Raw genomic sequence first — 19547 nt, forward strand, 5'->3', positions numbered from 1 at the left:
AAAAAAAAGAGTGCCTTTCTGAGTGCTTCTGGTACTGTCTGCACAGCTGAAATGAAGAACAAAGCCAAACTGAACTACATGACACCCAGAACACTTCTGTAGAAGAAACAGATCTTTAAGTACATACACGCATGCACACACACACAAATTCTCACCTCTTGAAAACAGATCTACACAAGCACACAGGCCACCTCCCCCCCACTCCCTGGAAACAACCGAATGGAGGAATATTGCCAACACAGTGAGGTATGCTGCACATTAAAGACCACTGGGTGCATTCTGCTCTCTTCTCAGTCCCCCTCTGGAAGAAAAGCTAGCAAACCAGGAGGAAGCCAAATCCTCAGTATTCATCTAAGTGCAAGCTTACTGTTAACTTCATATGGCTTAGGTTTTCTGCAGGACTTGGCACTTCACTGGAATAAAATCACAAGATCACAACTTCCCACTTGTTTCATCATCAATTAATCAGCAATTAATTTTGCTTCATGAGAAGTTTCTCCAGGTTTGCTTAAAATGGTTTTCTGTCTGATCTGAAGCATCAGGACGCTCCAAGAAAATACTCAAAACAGAGAAACAGCTAGAAAAGTTTGTGCATTTTGACCTGGCAGCTTAAAAATGAAGTTCCCACCCAAAGGAAGTGATTTTGAGTTTTCTCTTCTCATCTTGCTTGCGTAATCCAAAGAGAATACATCACTGAGGCCAAGCAACACATGAGAACACTCAGACCCTTGGAAAACAGCCACAAAGCAATGACTTCAAAAGATGTTTATTAGAAAAACTGGACAGTACAAGAGGACTGGGTAGGAAACAAATTATACAAGGCATGTGCAGTTTCTAGTGCGCTGCACGAAACAAGAGAGAAGACTGCAAATACACGTAACACACCCACCTGAAACTGCTCATGTGGGTAAGTCACTGCTCAGATCACTTGCCACAACAGGCAGATGCTGGCGTTCTTCTAGAAGACGGCTAATCCATGGGAAGTTTTACACTTACTGCAAAAGTACAGATCGTATGCACAGTTTTAATGACAGTTAAAACAAGGCTCGTATTCAAGAATTTCTAGGTCATTCTTCCAAGTTGTGGCATTAAGATACTGTATCTCCTAAAATTTGATTTATTCACTTTAATTCAAGGTAATCTGGATTTCAAGTTCTTATACTCATTTTCCTCCACGAATAGTAAAACCTTGATGTCTACATACAGTTTTACGTAGCAAGACATATCTGAGACTACTATTACCTAAGGAAGAAATCCAGACTTAATTATCTGTCGAAACAAGATTCACAGGCAAGTCCTTTAGAACCCAAATCAGACAACTGAGATACACATCAGCTAATGCTTTCATTAGGCTCCAGAACAAACAGGACCTAAACTTGACCAAAACCAGGATTTATCTTTAAAGCACAGCTAATAACAGCCAGCAGCCCCCCACCACAGAGGGATACTCAGCTGAATTCAGAGCAGAGAAACAAGCATGAGCAACTCAATAGTTCCTAGCAACAAGCACCACACAGACACTAATAATCAGGAAAACAAACAGAAAAATTATCTCACTGGACAGATTAGTGACTTTGCATCTGGGTCTGTTATCTCAAAGCACAAAGAAATACTTTAGGAATGGTTAAAAATCTAATTCTCAAATCGGTCTTTTTCTCCCCAGTGCTAAAAAAACGCCTTGTTTCTTGATGTTTTGTTATTATTCCAGCAGCCATCTGATCAATCCAACATCTGTCCATAAAGCCAACACCTGTCCATAAAACTTTAAGGATTATATCAGAAAAAAGAATAGAACAGAGTAATTATCGAGGACTTGGTTGCTAACCCCCACCCCCCCACCCCACCCCCTTACCTCCTCTGTTGCAGCACAGCTCTTGGATATGCTATAAAGACAAACATTTCTATCAACACTGAAATCAATAAATTGAGAACGGAGCAAACCATTGTCAAGAGGCACATGGCACCTGAGCCTTCCCCAGATACATCAGACCACCAGGACCAGACAGGAGTACCTGCCACCAGAGTTCCCGCTGCAAGTCCATGCTGTAGTGCCCATCACAGCGTCCGTCCTTCATCACCTAAAACCAGACAAGAGTAGAAATAATTACCTTTCAAAAAGAGAAAGTCAGTATAACAGAACTGGACCTCTAATCCTTAGAATTGGGAAAGTTGCCATTTAGCAGATACAAAAGCAGAGCACGAGACGCCTCTATTATAACTAACATGAAGAAAACAGACTTCGCAATCTCAGGAAAGGCTCTGCTGCCCTCTTCATTAACGTGAAGAATTTAATTGAGATTAGCTATTTACATAATATTACTAACTAGCAATAGTCACCTACACAGGCAGTTTAAAGAAGATGTTATATTATCCTCCTGCCTCCCTACGAGTGTAAAGCCAGAGGCACGTGAAACGAAGCAAGTCGCCCGTTTGCCACCCCATCGAACAGCCTCAGCCACCGAGGCAGCTGGTAAAGAACCTGAGCGGTTTTTCCAGAGTAAGCTGTAACTCTTTGCACCTGTACAGCCAACTATACACTAAAACTTCAGATAGAATCCATTGATGAGAAGGCAGGCATCTGTCACCTGAGCTACTGCTCCAGCTCACACAAGTGTGACAAACTGCCAGAGCTGATATAAAAGACTAAAGTGTAAAACCAGCTTATTACCAGTTTGTCTGAGCCTTGGTTCAGGATTAAGTAATTCATATCTACGTTCCTTGACTGCAGCGGGAAGGCTTTCTTCTTTTTGACTCCGTCTTTCCTACCATATGTTGGAAGCTTCTTTTAATCACGCAAAAAGAAATCCCAACTACTACTCTGGAACAGGTAATTATTTTTTCCAAACTCCCTGTTAAGGAGAGAGAAACTGCTCAATCAAAGACCGATCAACCGGAAAATCCTGCAGATGAAAAAATGCAACCAGCACTTCACCAGTGCCTACACAGGCACTTCATAAAGCTGTACTGTGGTGACATTAACTGGCTTTGACCTTTTTTTGTAAAGATAAATCCCCTAGGAACAGGCAAGGATTTAAAATCCTGAAGGAGCCTGATGTACTAAAGTGAATGACAAACAGCCAGGCTGAGGATTTCTTGTTGCCTGCAGGAGTCGTAAGTGACGATACCTGCCAAGGCGCTATTGCAGGAGATGCTGCGCTATGCTATGCCCCACCCCCCACGCCCCACCCAAAAGCATCTTCTGAGACTCACTGCCAAAAGTAGTGAATACAAACCGACCCTGATTATGGATTTTAAGATTTGAGAGCTACCTGACAGCTGTGATCACAACAGCTGCCATTTCCCTAAAAAATGAATGAAACAGAAGAAAACTTCATTTCTCGAGCCCCAAAGAGACCAAGAGGCATATGTCAAGCCAGGCTGATGATCCAGCAACGGCCAGAGACCTGAGATCAAGGGATCTAGAAGAAAAACACTTGCCTCAAATGGATCTGACCGACACATTAACAGTCCCAAGAAGCAGCGATGGTTGATGAGTTTCTGCTGTCGGTGTGTAGTTACAAAGCTCTAAAGCTCCCTCAAACCAAGCTGAGCTCTGGACCCAGCTATACTCTTGGGTCACATCAAAAGGCATTCAGACAACAGAGCAAAACCCCAGAACAATAAAGGCTTGATTTCATCTTTTCTGCTACCTCTTGTTCTGTTCTGGAAGATAGAAATTCTCCCAAGTTGTGACCTGGCAACGCTAGGAAAACAGCACTGCAGAGACGAGAAGACCTCAACAGAATGGGAAGGCATTTCGTCAGCGAAGTAGCATCACCTCGGACAGCATCACCTCAAGCATCACCTACTGCTGCCACACCTCACGTTAACCAAGGCACTAAGCGATGTCAGGAGGTTCTGCCAGTATCCATGGACAAAAACCCACCAAAAGGAATGAGGAGGACCAAAAAGATTTTATTTTAAACATAAGATGGGTAGAAGGCTGGAAGACCAAGTTCTGAGAAGTCATGCAAGGAGGGAACTTGCCCAAAGGGGACGCACGTGGAGGCCAAGCACACATCTCCATGGCAAAACATACCAAGAGCTGAAAAGCTGCAAGCAAAGCTACACTTTTTATTTGTGTTTGGGTTTTGGCAAGATCAGGAACCTCTGTCTCACCAGGCTCTTGAAATGCCTGGAAATGAGACGTCTATGGGGACCTGACATGTGTGAATGAAGCAGAAGCAGTGGGCAGGGGTTATGCAGGATCAGGTCCAGGCTTCTGCAACCAAGCTCAAGATGAGTACGACCACGCTGCTTTCAATGTTACATCCGCTCCGCAAACAGCTGAGACACTTTTGGGAACGTCCTGATGTAACACTGCTCCATCTGACCCAAAACATGGTCATTCAGCACAGCCACCTCAGGTCAGGGGGACATCACTGGCTCCACACAGGCCACCCCTCAGGGGTCCCAGCCCCAGCTCCCCATCACATCCACAGTCATGAAAAAATTCCATTTTTTCAGACTTGTAAGTACTGGGGGCTGGAGGTGGTGGTGTGAATTTTTGGTGGTTGGTAAGAAAATTCTGATACCTCCCATCTCTAATACTGGCAAAACATCAGAAGAAAAAAAACAAGCTAGAAAAGCAAAACTTTTCATATTGCAAGCGGTGCCAAGACTGACGAAGAAAAGCTGCACCAGCATCTTACCAATCTTCAGCTCCCAAAGGTCTGCCCTCCTCCACCCAGAAGATGCAGGGCTGTGTAATTCTTCACAGGATGATCGGTGAACAAAATACCAGATCTATTCTTCCCAGCTCTCCTTCTCTCAACTCAAACCACATGCTAAAAAAGCAGGCACTGAACTATTTCTGAGAATACAACTGATTTTCATCCTGCTTTGCCTTTCTTGTTGAGTGGTATTACTACATCTCACAAATTTTCCACGTGAGCCTTGCAAAGCTGCAGGTATCTGAGAAGGCACCGAGATGACTCAGGTGACACCCAAAAAAGTGTTTTCAGGCAAATGTAACAGGCAGTTACACAAATACTTCTCTATCTCACTTCCACTAAAAGCTAATCAAGACCCAGCTCCCTAAACACTTCAATTGAAGTAGTACAGAAACCCAGGAAAAAGCGAAACACCATTCAATCCCCTTTTTTTTTGTTTGTTTGGGTGGGTTTTTTTTAATGTTTGCAAGGAGAATCAGTTCTAAACTGTAAGGTAAGTAAGAGTCAAGTCTTCTGACAGAGTGCTGCCTGGAACGCATGATGAACCACAAGAGGTTGAGAGGGACAGAGCCTGAGTCCAGGAAACCTAGAGAAGACCCAGAGAAGGAAACATACTGAAAAGATACAACAATAAATATTGAAAAGAAACTGCAGGGTCCTACAGTCTTCTGTCCCACTTCTCTATCTGTCAGTTACTTTTCCTTTCCTCCCCCCACCCCAACGTGGCTTGCAAAAGGGACACTGAAGAGCCACCTACTGGAATGCCAAAATTTCTTAAATCAGCGTACAACTGAAATTTGTGTGCCAAACGGTAAGAAGCAATCCCAAACATTTCAGAACAGAGGTCTGCCTGTGCCATTTCAATTCAAAAGGCAGCGGGCTAAAAGTAGGCTCGATTGAAATTGTGAAGTATAGCTTGATTATAGCAGGCATGATGCTAACAAGTTCAAGGACACTGAGCACAAGAAAGCACGGTGTGAGCGATGGCTGTGCTCCAGCCATCCCACTCCCTCCCCTTACTGCTCTCTAAAACATCAGCTGACAGATGCCCCGGTGGGAAGTTGAAGAGCAGCTCTTCCACACCGGCCATGACCCACACAGCATGGCCACAGGCTGGGACTCGCCCACAGGTAAATATTTATTTTTGCAATATTTTTTATAAATTTAAAAGCATATCCAAGATCCAATTACTGTGACACGGTTCTAGTATACTAACTGGTACGTCCACAGAGACTGTAAAACCAGACTGGGCACAAAGGAAGTGCCTGGGATGAAATGTTTTCAGAAAAGTCTGCAATCAAACTTCTCCAGAGGTATAAAAACAGACAACTTACCAGCCAGCTCAGTTCATACGGCACCATGAACATTCTTCAGGGATTATGAGAGACGAGATGAGGATGGAAGTTAAAACATTATTAGTAGATAAAAGGGACAAGGCACTTGCATACTGAAGATACCAAATAAAAACATGAGTTTTAACTTTTCTGGAGCCTGATTTCTGATTGCTGTTCAATCATCTGTCACTTCTAAAATATCTTACTTTATTTAGGCAACTAATTGACCCCCCCAAAAAATAATTCATTTTACAGAGCCATAGGCTTTCGCTACTCCTTTCATTCTGCCATCAGACATCACCTTCCAGATAGCAGTAACACACCCGCACTGGCTGAACTGTTGTAACAACAGGGCTGAACCACGACTATAACAAGCAAATGTACACTTCCTCACAGGTTGCATCTCAATTTTCATCAAGCAATCCTATCACTATAAGGAACTGCAATCATTCCCAGTCTTTTGGTATTAAAGTCTGACTGTGGTTTGCTTTTTTCTCACCAAAGATTTTGTGGTCTCAGTTTGGAACAGAGGAGAACTGACTGTTAACACAAGCAAAGGCTCTGGTGCATCAAACAGGAGTCTGTCTTTGCTCGAGATCAGCATGGCTTTGCCAGTCCCACGCTTCCTCCCGGAGGTCCTCTTACCTATTGATGTACTGCAGTCCCTTGGTGAATGGGCGATTCACTAGAATTCAGGCATCACCATCTAATTTAATCCACCAACACAGTATCTATCAATAAAGAATCAGTGTGAATTATGTAGCCCCCATACTCCTGTTACATCAAGAGCAAAGCTCACAGTCTCTATTGCCAGTTCCAGCTTGGCATCTGAAAGATAAGCATTTTTATATGGAAAAAAGTTACATGAAACATCCTTGTGATCTGTCCTGCATTTGTTTACTCATTATTGGAGGCTTTGTAAGAAATACACAATGATTAGAGCTCTGAAACACACACAGCTACAGAAGACAGCCCAGATGTAATTTAGTGTTATTACTTGCTACTCCTCTGCTGGCTACCAAGCCTGCAAGCAACCTGGTACTTTTGATTCAGATTTCACACTAAGAAAAAGCTGTTCCATTGCTGTAATGATTTTTACCACCTGCTTGTAAAGTAGTTTACCTTGTATCCTTACTCAGAAAGAGGGCACTCCTAGCAGGAATGCTCAAACTGCACAGGAAGAGATTAAAGTGGAAAGATACAGTCCACTACAAGCATTCCCTTAAATAAACTAATAAGTAAAAAGCAGGTGTCACTTTCTTAAAAAACAAGCAACTTTATCAGGCTTTCTTCTCCCTACCCAAATACTGCTGCTACTTTCTCCTCAGTTATATTTAGAAAAATCTAAGACCTAAGAACACAGAAGACCAAGACTACACCACTTTTTTTTTTTTAATGCAACTTTGATACTACTGCAAGTGGTCCTTCAGCTGCCCACACAAATTTCTTTTGGAAACTTTTACTGTGGTTCAGGGTTCTCAGAGGCTTCATGTGCATTTGGGCTTCAAAAATCTGGGATGACTTTACTTGCCTGACTCACACATCTCAAAAGTGGAAGTGTTCTAATAAGGTCTACTGGTTTTGTGATGGGCAGACTGTTGGCAAAGCAAGCTGACTCATTCCAGGAGCGCACAGTCCAAACATGTTCTTCAGATTACATTATAGGGAGATCCAAATCAAACAACAAGATCCTCCAGCGCGCTGACAATCAACTGATTTCATCGCACAGAATTAAGACAGAACAGTCCCTCAGAAAGACCCTGGCATGCACAAGAGATGCTGCATCTTGACGTCCTTCCAGCCTTTGGGTGGGATTCCCCCACAGATCTGTACCATTTGCTTTAGTCCCCATCTTCAGCTGGCAGGAACAGCAGCCACACTGCTGAACACGCACCCCACTCGCATCGCACATTTCTTCTAGCCTTGTGCATGGGCATTACCCCCTTTTTAACCAAATTTAACCATTTAACCATAAAAAAAAACATTACCATTATTTTAACTCAAAGGAAAACCTACAAAGAACCAACTTGCCAGCTGTTGTCCTCAGCTGGGTAACTGTCCATAACTACCTTCCTACACTTTAAGCTGGACACCTGAAATTATTTCATCTGTTTCTCTGCCTTGGCCTTCCTGCTCAATTCCTGGCAACGTCTTTATGCAAGCCTTGACGTAACTACTCATTCTGGTAAGGAATTCCTGCCTGCCTAACACGAAAACAAGGACATATGCAACATCAAGGAGATGCAACCAACATGCTCCCAAGTTGATAAAAATCAGGCTAACAGAAGTTAGTCGCTGTTCAGGAAGCCACATGATAATTGATGGGATCCACCACCCTTGATGCTTTAGTCAGTGAGAAGAAATAGGTTGTACAAGTCAATCTCACACAGCATCTACCTGGGACCCTCAGTTCTGGGGTTGGACACAAGCAGCAGCATCCTGGCCCTTCCCCAGCTATCGTTCTCAGCACTACACAGAACTTGCACTGAAGCCAAACCAGAAAACAGAAGCGTTGGTGGTATCTTAGGGGAGTTCCCCACGCAGACCTGCAGTGGAAAGTACTGCTCCTGGCATCACAGTGCACTGCCAAACTCAAGCACCTGTAGAACTACATCACCAGATCCTGATCTATACAGGATGACAGGAATCACTGGAAAAGCTTCCTTCTCACTCTGCTGGTCAGACGAGTTCTGGATAAGAAAACAGAGGAAAAAGTGAAAATCAAGACCACTTCCTAAACTTAGTAAAAACTCCAATACTTGGCTGTTGAAATTTCTTCAGATAATCAGGTGTCTGACTACATCTCCAGTCAGGATGAACCTCCCCAGTCTGACCAGCAGGCAGGAAGGACTTGTATGACTACAGGGAATGATCCAGGATTGATATATTGTACTAAATAAAGCATATTTGGAGAATATAGTTCTTTTATAACTTCAGTAAGCCTGCTCTTGTACTTTCCACCTTTTTAGGCACATTATCTTCAATTTCTTTTCCTAGTACCCTAGCCACAGCAAGCGTGCAGTTCTCCCAACTGTATCACTTAATACTGGTTAACCAATACATGTGTACGGTGTTAAGAAGGGCAGGAAACATCAGCCGTAGAGGTTTTATTCCAGTGGTTAATGTATACATCTATCATGTGCACCTTAAAAACTGAAATGTGAAGGCACAGAAGCAGGGAGAAACAAGCCTATTCATGTAAGATAATGGGTGGGTATATAAGATCAGTAAACAATGCTGCTCACTGCAATCTCTCTGAAAAGAAATAGGTGGTTACAGAGATGAACAGTGTGGTGTTCCAGAGATACTCCTGTGAAGTATGGGTTTACTCACTTTAGAAACTACTGTCGTGTCTATATTTTAATAGACAGGGATTCTTAAAGACTCTACGTGTTGCATGGTTCAGTGCACGCTACTTTCACTGTGGCCCCTTCCAGTGACAACACCAAAGTGCAATGCAAGCAGAGCTGGCGTATGCTTGAATTAACCACATTCCTACCTTAGCTGATGAGGGAGGGGTTTATTCACAAACGCAAAGTTTCTTGAGAGTTACTCAAAGCCCACGTCATGCCAGACAGAAGTGCGGCAGGGGGAAGAAAGTGTCACAACAGGAGTGGTAGGATCCCAGCGTAACTGCCACCGTCCTCCAGGGGATCCGGAGCACTCCCCACCCCGGCTCTCTGGAGCATGCTGCACATACCTGGCAGCTCCCCAGACATGGAGCTCAAGACTACAGGGAGTAAGCCAGAAGGGCTGGACACTATTCTCATTGTTTTGTACATTTAGGTATTACTGCCACCTCCTACACACTGGGAAGAGTCTCCCACTGCCAGTGAAAAACCAGTCAACTCAGCTGTGTTCACCAGGACCTCTATGCACTCAAACACAAAATATTCCTTGCTTGAACAAGTTACGTACCCCTGAGCCAAACTACATCCTTCACTGCTAGGAGACCTTTGGAAGGCAGAATAAACTCCATTAATGGAGGAGATGACTGGTTAGTGTACAACTTTCCTTTTCCTCCTGTTTTTCTGAAGGTTAGTCCACAGAAGTACGGACTAGAGAGCTCTCCCAGCTAACTCACTTCAACTGCTCTCACATAAGCAGTACTGAAAGAAGCCGAACTCAGTAGAAAACCTTTATGCTCAGAAGATCTCACCTGCAGACACAGGCTTCCAGTTGCACATCCCACTTCAAACAAGACAAGCCTCCTCCCCCCAAAAAAGCAATTTTCCCCCGTCTGTCAAAAATCTCTACTTTGCAGGAGAAGTCTTCCTGAAGAGCTAGGTTATCATTCCTCCATCCCAACCACTTACATACATGGCTTTTGTACAATTAGAGAACAGAAAACACTGAATTAATGTAAAAAATTCAAGTAAGTGAAAATGAGTGAAGTTAACAGAATACACATTGTAACTGTTGCGTCTGAGAGGAAGGATGGCAATTCCTACCACGGAACCGGACCCCAAACCCTCCATGCTAGACAGTTACAGCACGAAGTTCAGAGGAGAGCACTGATTTTTAACTTATTTCTTAAATTCAAATTTAATTTTGAAATCCATTATTACTATTTCTTGGTTTAGGGAGCGGTGGAGCGAATCACAGCAACTAGGAAATGGACAACCACATCGTTTTTCCTCCACATTCCCACACTACACAGATCTTACACCAGAAAAAAAAAAAAAATATCACTTTGAGCTACCGAGTACTTGCACATTTCAGCAACTTTACTGATGCAGCCAGACATTTGACGTTCTTTAGCTGCTGCTATTTTAAAGCTCAGCTCAGTTGCTAAAAGGATTTTTGAAACTATTTCCAATGAAAGAGAAAAGATGACCTACATTCGTGGAACTGCTTCTCACATCTGAACAGCCTCCCACAATGCAGAAGATGCAGTCTTCACCGCACATATCCTACTCTGGCCCAGTGAAACCGATTTTATTTATGACCTTTAGATTCCACATGCTATGCTGCACACCTTTTTGAACCCACTTGTAGGGCATGCAATTGAAGACATCTATTTGCCACGAGAGAAAAGGCTAAAAACCCAACAACTAAGAGTCAGTAAAGCAACAAATAGAGCGAGAGAAAATAGCACATTTATTTTCTATGAACTGCCACTAAAGAAGGTACACAGGAGGAAACAAAATATTTAATGTTTACAGGAACATTAAAGAAATTTATGTTTTAATGCTTTGCAGACATGAGGAATAATGAATGTTTATATGCACAAAATAGGCAAATTAAATGAAAAATTAGCTAATAAGTGCATGCCTACATTCCTGTGCAACACGTACCATCTAGAAATACTGACAAAATTAGTAACTCAAGTTCACATACTTCACGTAGGTAAAATTCAGAGAATCCTGCAGCACTTTGACCTTTACATATCACATCAACAACACATTTGAAAAAGAGCAAGGTCCATTCAAAAAGCCCTCAAACCTTGCAGCTAACTTGGCACCCTCAGCCAGCTTGCTGGCGATACGGAGCCAAGACGCTTTCTTCCTCCCTCTCTGCAGAGGAGCAGCAGAGAAAGCAGAGATGCACATCCAATCCAAGAAGGGACAGTAAAGACATAGTAAAAGAGAGAAGCTACAAATACGACAATTAAGGCTTTAAACATCCTCATTTCTCAGGAACCTTAAATTCAATGCCTCTTCCACTATCAATTTGTTTTTACAGTATCAAAGAACTGCAAGCAGCAGCACGCTTTGTTTCAGAAGGGGTAACAGCACTGATGGCTCTCCTTGTTTGTCATTTTGGGTTTTTTAAGACGACATGCAAGCACCGTATGTTAATTTAACTAACTGGGAAAATAAACCAGTGACTGTTCCAGGTCTGAGGCCATCAAGTATCATTTAAGAAATAAAACTGCTTGTGAACTTGGGTCACAACTGAGACAAGGTAGTTCTAACGTTTTGTAAACTGCTACGTTTTGAAACTGGAAAAGCCCTGAAAAAGGGTTAGCCTAGAAGCCTTTACCGCCCGGCACTGGTGAAACCCAGGGTCTGATTCTTCCCAACAGCCTACTCTCTCCTCTCTCCCACCCCAAGTCCTCAAAAATCCATTTTTGTAAGTTGCAAGAATTTTGGTTCACCCAGTCTTCTTTCTGAAAGTATTAAAATTCCCAGTAGCCAGTTTGGGGCATTGATCATATGACTGGAAAAACAGATTTGTGCACAGAAATTGTACCAATTCACTAAACTGGGCTATATTCCTTCAGTTTTTAATGCAAGTACTTAGAGCTTATTTGGAGGAGAAAAAGACTTTTGCCCCGCCCATACAGATTTTTTATTAAAAAATATTTAAGAGAGATTGTTGTTAAGCTCTGCCAATAAACTTAAGCAACTGGCTACCCAGTGCTTTGAGGAAATAATTTATCAAGCAAGAATACAAATTATTTAAGTAGTTCTAAAAACACAGCTAAATAATTTGCCTCCTGCCTGTCTAGAGATTCCCTCCATTAGTTTAACAACTTTTCTAGGTAGCTCCTTGGTACCAAAAATGTCTACACACCCCAGCATACCAAGCCACTGCTCTCTTTTGCCCCACCACTTTGAAAAATATTCCTCACGGAAGCTCAGCAGCTTTTCAGCAGTTGATAGACAAGAACTAATCCAATCTTGCCTGTCACGCAGGTAGAATGTGACCAGCAGCCAGAGAACAGGCTGCCTCGTCTGTGCACAAGATGCCAAGCGCACAGTTTTGATCTCCTCGACAAAGCAGAAAGATGGCAGGATAAAAACTATAGTTTCAAGACTAAAAAATTGGGACTACTTTAGTTCAACGCAATTCACCAGACGCATTAGTCAGAACATATATATCCCTTTAAAGAAAGCACAGCCGGAGTGCCTACACCCCAGCACCTTGCTACAGCCAAACCCTCTCTACTCTGTCAACAAAAAAACCAACCAAGCAAGCAAAAAACCCACACAACACACAAGCAACCTCTTTCATTTCCAAAGCAAAAACTTGTTGAGGCATCAAATCCCAAAGTTAATCCATACATTTATCTATGGATTAGTGTATTACGAAGATATGAAAGCCTCTCCTGCACAAATGATCTAGTAACAGGGAGCACTTAGTTTAGTTGAGCTTTGGAAGGATGCGTGTGCAATTGCACAGCAATTAGCAGCTGGCACTCAGGCATCTCACGGGACAGTTCTTATTTGATGCACGATACCTAGAACCTACCCAAGAACATCCACAGGAAGAGTTTGTTCTGCATGTAACAATATAATTTTATTTAACAGAGTAATTTATTCCTTCACACTGAAGAAGAATCTGCCTCAAGTGCACCCCAGCCTTCAAAGCGACAGTTTCCAGCACGCTCCCCACTCGGAGCAAGCTCACAGAAGAGCTCTGCAACAAAAAACTGGTGAGAAGTACCAGATGGGAGCAAGCTCTTCAATATGAACTTCATCAAAAGAGAAGGCAGACAAGAGGTAATTTTTCTTTTAAATAAAAGCAGGACCCCTTCACAGCTGCCAATAAGGGGCTGCAGGCTGGACCTCCTAGCTCTGAGTTTTTTCTCTCCTCTTTCCATTACCTTCAGGAGAAAAAATAAGCAGAATCTATTTGCTCCAACTTCTTCAACTGGAAACAAACTAAATATCTGAGAGCACAGCAACAGCCGGCAAAGCAGCAGAAACAAAGAAAACAGGAAACATGGGGAAGACTGGAACGTACATTTCATAGCCCAAGAAAAGCTACTACTGCTGGTTGTTCAAGGGGAAAATAAAGTGATAAATAAAGTATTAACTAACAGGCTTGATCTGCTGCCTTACAGGAAGAATCATTTATGCTCACTTCTAGGTTTTACCAGGTAAGTGGAGAGGTGTCCATGACCAATAACTGAATTAACAGCAACACCAATATATTTTGTCAAGCTGCTCATCAACAGCTGGTTTATCACCTTTCCCGCTGCTCAAAGCGGAATGCTCCATGCCGAGTATCAGACCTCAGCCAGAATCTCTGGGAAAATCCTATAACCGAGATGATTTGGATGCTGAGACCAGTAGCATTTGAACATAACTGCACATTAAGTTCTTGCAGGTAAGCTGCACACTGGCTTCAGTATCTGCATGTTACAGAAGTCACTCAGTAGAAGACTTGCATGAAAAAAAGCTCGTTGCAGCGATTCTTCCAAGCTGCTATAATCTCACGTATGCACAGTACTCTGAGTAGGAAGAATTAATGTCCTGTGATCTCAGCGTTGCTATTGCCAGCACTGAGCAGAACAATGGGGAGAAAAATCTGTAACTGCAATTGATTTTGACTGAAAGGATGAGTTCAGGATCTCTGGTCTTGATAAAACAGACGTGAAACTTTAAAACGAGGTGTTCTTACCCTTTTTTGTGTTTGTTCTATAGGTACTACAAGCAAAAAGTTACACTAGTTAATTCTCTGCCTCACTGGTTCAATATCTTGAATTTTAAAAACTGATTACTAAAAGTAGGGTTCAATATAGAACATGCTTTGGAGAATGCTTTCAGGATGTAGTTCACACCCAGGAACTGGTTAAAAAGTGAGTATAAGAAACATCACATTCCTGCCTGTGCAACTCAGTTCTCCTGCACACATGCATGACGATACCATCGCCAATTATGCACTTGAACTGTTTTTATCACAGGACTTCCAGCCCGCGCGGTGTTTCACTTAAGTTACAGCAGCACAGCAGGGAGCTTAAAAAAAGACCATATGCAGCTAAGACAGCTGAATGCTCTCCAGAGTTAGATTTCCCTTCCTACCACAGAACTAATGCTTACACCACATCCCCACCTTAAATTCAAGTTGGGTACTGCATTTTCTGCATGCCAAATCTGAAATGTCTGAAGGTACATGAGAGTAATGTCATGTAAACAGGTACCGGTGCAACAAATACTCATTGCTTGAAATTAAAATTGAAATACAACCACTTCTCAGAGTCTGCCATGACCATTTAAAAAAATAAATAAAAAAAAAGACAGAACCAAGTGTATATCCTACACTTATAGATGCTCTGCAGAAAGTTCCACAGGAGAAAAAAAAAATAAATCCATGAGCAAGGCTGCATGCTCACTGACGCTAAGTAAGGAAAAAAAGTGAAGCCATACTTGAAGCAAGGAGGGCAAAGCTAAAGTTTGGACTGCCATTCAGGTCAGTCTTTTTTTTTGCATTTAATGCAATTTGCAGATTATAATCCCAGAAATACACTTTGAAGTCGTGCTTTAAATTCATAAACCTCCCTGATAAAGGACGGATGTCTGTTTCATGAGAGAAATATGGCCCATTGCGTATTCCGACAGTTATCTCCAAATTCCGCATGCACAAAAGCCAATCCACTCAGGTTTGGGGTCCTTCCCCCCCACCCCCCGCAGTAACAACCTTGCCATCTCCTTCATTTCCAAGAGACAGGCCACCCCAGTACCTTCACAAGCCCTACTGCACTTACTAACTCCACGTGACCTGCAACCTGGAGAATCCCGAGTTAAAAAGAGATCCTCTTTCTTCTGCTTAAGATCTTTCAAGTGCAACTGCATTGATTGACTGCGGGATCAAAACTGTTCCCAAACTGAGGTATGCCAAAGTTGATCTGGAATTAAACAGAATACTTCATATCTGAAAAATCCTTATGAAATACCTCTACTCACCAGTTACATTTCTCCTGCAGTTGGTGTCGGAACTGGCATGCTATTGAGTTCCATGATAAAGAATGACTGAACCTGGAATGCTCCTATAGCCTAGTAAGTTCTTCCCGACTTCTCTGCTCCTTTCAAAGGACCGCGTGAATGTACGGCCGGGAAAGGTCCTGACGCTTCTGGCTGAGGAAACGTGCAAGATGAGCAGGTGCTATGAAGGATTCAACACGTCCAAGTATTTCAAGTTTGATTTGCAAATCTCTTCTTCAGCTTCTCCTATTTGTTGCTCTAGAATTAACATTATCGTACCCTCCACAAAAAAGACGATTACTGAAATCCAGCGGTTTTATAATAGAACCGGCTACAACTGTCCCTTGGTTTAATGGCAATTCTCTCCCAATTAATGCCTTCGAAGCATTATAAGGTTCAATAGACAGATGATCCAAACTCATGATATACTGGTTTCATTGTTATTTCCAATATAAATTTTTATTGTTTTACAGAGATCTACTTGGACACATCTCTTAATAGCATTCTTAGACTTTGAAGAAGTGTGCCTTAAATTCTGTACTTTTTCATGGAGGGCGTGGGGGAATGGGGTGGGGGTTTAATTAGAGAGGAAAAATGTAAATGTTCAAGATCTTTTATGCTTCCAGCATCCCTAAAATAACATCTAGTTTTCTTCTGAAGTGCAAGTAATCTTTATTTTTGAAAACTGATTTCAGTTTAAGAATTTATGCCATGCTCCTCTTGGACACGGGCAAATTTAAATTTAACTTTTACCTTCAGTGCTTGGAATGTCTCCGTGGTAATGGCAGATTTTCAACAATATTCCAGTGATCAGGTCTGCGGAGCTCATCTCCTCCCTCCTCCCACCCCAGCCCTTTAATCTTACTGAAGGAAATTAGAAAGAAAGTTGTCTTACCGATAACTCCAAGGTTAATGTCCCTTGCGAACCCCACCTAGCAAGTCGACATCATGACATGTCAGGTCAGCCTCAACCACGCTTCCCTGATAGTCAGGTAAAAGGAAGGAGTTAAAATACAAAATTGACACTTGCAGATTTCTGGACATCAGAAAATGTGATGCAATATATTTTGAACTGTCTTTCAGAGCTTCTGGTAACCTCCAAGTTGTTAAAACATTTCTTCAGGCAGGGGGATTCTCCTGCTCTAAAATTTCAAAAGTTCCTGATCAATAACCAAATATTGCAGATCCACCTTATTTTGTTTGAATGAGAACAAAAGCTTAAGATTTCCCTTTAACACAGAAGTGGGTGTTTTTTTTCCTCCTACTCTACACATTTTATCAACTAATATACACTCAACTTAGCCACTCTGGATTTCAAAAAACATTTTAAGCCAATAGACTACAACAGCTTCATTCAAATTCTAAGTTAACAGAAGCTCTAACTTTTTTTTTTCTTTAGAAAAAAACAGGAAACACAACTTGGTACACTCTTTCTATAAGGCTCTGATCTACTTTAGTTCACATGAATGACAATTCAATCTGGCAAACCTCCATTGTGTAAGCAATCCTTAATCGCACTGTGACTCCAACTTGGGTCATGCACGATCAAACAGCATTCATGACAGATTTATAGGATAGGGTCCTTGCTGCTCTAAGGACAGGCCACCATCATTTTTGGGTAACAATTAAGTCTTGCTGAAAATACATACATCTGCATTAGGTTCTACAGGTCTAGGTGCCAAACATGTTTTACTAAGAGGTTTAAGACTATTTGCTCAACACTTCACATTTATTTTTCTGCTAGCCTTATAATAAGAGTGCCTTCTGTATTTTTTTCTGTGTAGTTCAAAATACAGAAATGGGCTTCATGTCCAAATGCAGCAGGGACAAAAGTGGTCAGGGTTTTATACAGAGTCACCAAAATCATGCGGTGATCTTCTACTTAGTTTATTCTGAAAAAGTTTAAGCAAGGCAGTTGTCATTCTTTAATAGTTAGTTAGACTACAGAAGCTGAGTCCTGAAAATAGAACAATTGCTATCAAAAAAATCAAACCTTTAACGCTTTGAAAAAATGCAACTATGTTTAGTAAAATTAAAAGCTGAGTTTAGTATACTTATTTTGTTAATAATGTGAAAGTAAGTCTATAATAACACAATAGCTGTAAAAATATTTTTCTCGAGTTTTGGAATTGCTAGGAATCTGGCAACCTACTTAAGTCAAACACCTTATCAATACAGACATTTAAGCAACTGCTATAAATGAGTGATCAAATGATTATTAAAATCCCATTTCATGGCTCTTCCTCCAACGCCAGCAGGACACTCATAAAAGTTTAATACTAGTTTGCAAGTTGAAATCCATTTTCAACATATTCTATAACAGCATTTTTGCTAAGTTAAACTGAAGAAACCATCAAAACAGATGCATGAGAATAAATTTAAATTTATTTTTTGTTTTGACTATGTCATAATTATGCTGAGAAGATAATGCAAAACTCTTCTCTTCAGTATCTATCATCAGGCATGGCAGATTTTTCCACTGTGCTACAATATTGTTCAATACTTTTTTTTTTCCCCAATAATTTTGTTAAGTTCTTCAAGTTCAGTATACACCACTACTCAAGGAAGTTGTAGTACACTTTAAGGATTCATTAAAGCACTGCTGCAAATTTAAATGGTGAATTTTAGTATCCATAAACCATGCAAATGGAAGAACTTGGTGTATCTTGTAAATATAAGATCTTCTGATTTAAATTTTCAATTATGAAAGTGTATCGCTCACTTCCCATGTTCATTAAAAATATTAGGATAAATGCTGATTTGGGCAGAAATAAATACAAGATGCATCTTTACAACTCTTGAGGAAGACCATTTTAACATTTTTGTTCCTTAGTAGTTTTGTAAACATAGTTGAAGTGTTTCACTTCCTCCCCATACCCCCCGTAAGCACGCACTGGCACTTTAGTAACCTCTCCTGGACTAATACTGGAAACGTGCAGTATGTGAACACTATCTTTTTTCCAGGATGGAGAGTACTTTTAAGTTTTATTCCAGTTAAACTCCCTTGTATCAGATCCCCTTTACAATGATTACTGAAAAGCAAATACTTAGTGGGACTACAGGGTTCTGCTCAATACCACAAAAGCTATATAATTATTATAAAGTCATACTGGCAGAACAGCAAACCCTTGCATTAAAACAAAATTATAAGCTAGATCCTTACCACAAGGAAAAGCCTGAAATGTATACCCAGGCAACAGCCTCTGACTTCACTGCTCAAGTAAGGAACAGAGAGGACAGGATTTGGCCCCATTAACTTCATGAACTTAAAAATAAAAAATAAAAAAGGAGGGGGGGGAAGGCTTTAACATACTAAATACTAATTCCGAAAAGCACTTCAAATTATTTATAACTGAGTCTATTAATTTGCAAGGAAGAGCCTGACACAGGGGCAAACCCATTTTTGAGAACCAGATATACATCCTCACTTCAATTCAGGTCAAAACTCAAACCATGCAAGCACATACCAGACCCACAACAGTAAAGCGTGGGAAGGTTCATCTTTCTGTTTACATTTTGACAAAATACACTTGAGAGACACCAGACAGGAATAGAAGACAAAGGGAGGAGTATATGACCACTGAAGTTTAACTTCCTCAATAGTCTGTGTTTAGAATGCTGTAAATCAAGTATGAGCAATGTATTTGATTTGAGTATTTAGAGGTCCAGCAATAGTTTTCTTTAGAGAAAGTTTAAATCCGTTTGTTTCTCTCTTTTCTTGAGAAGCAAATGTTCTTCATTGGGGTACAGAATGGCTCAGATGCAACAGAAGGGTAATGTCATGACTTGCCAGTTAAAATTGACATCTGGGAATGTCCAAGACAAGGGTCAAAGCAACGCATAATACCCCAATAATGTAGCTAGTAATGCCCCCAAAAGATATTACG

At 41.4% G+C, this 19547-nt stretch overlaps 1 long non-coding RNA gene across 1 annotated transcript; it reads right to left on the reverse strand.

The window, feature by feature from the left end:
• Window positions 1–750: 750 nt before the first annotated feature.
• LOC129735478 (uncharacterized) lies at window positions 751–15636 on the reverse strand. The gene is made up of 2 exons (XR_008731160.1): window positions 1853–15636; window positions 751–995 (listed from the first exon to the last, which is right to left on the reverse strand). It is a non-coding gene; the product is annotated as an uncharacterized LOC129735478 (long non-coding RNA).
• Window positions 15637–19547: the final 3911 nt, after the last annotated feature.

The sequence above is a fragment of the Falco cherrug genome, chromosome 3 (genome assembly GCF_023634085.1).
Source record: "Falco cherrug isolate bFalChe1 chromosome 3, bFalChe1.pri, whole genome shotgun sequence".
NCBI classification, from domain to species: domain Eukaryota; kingdom Metazoa; phylum Chordata; class Aves; order Falconiformes; family Falconidae; genus Falco; species Falco cherrug.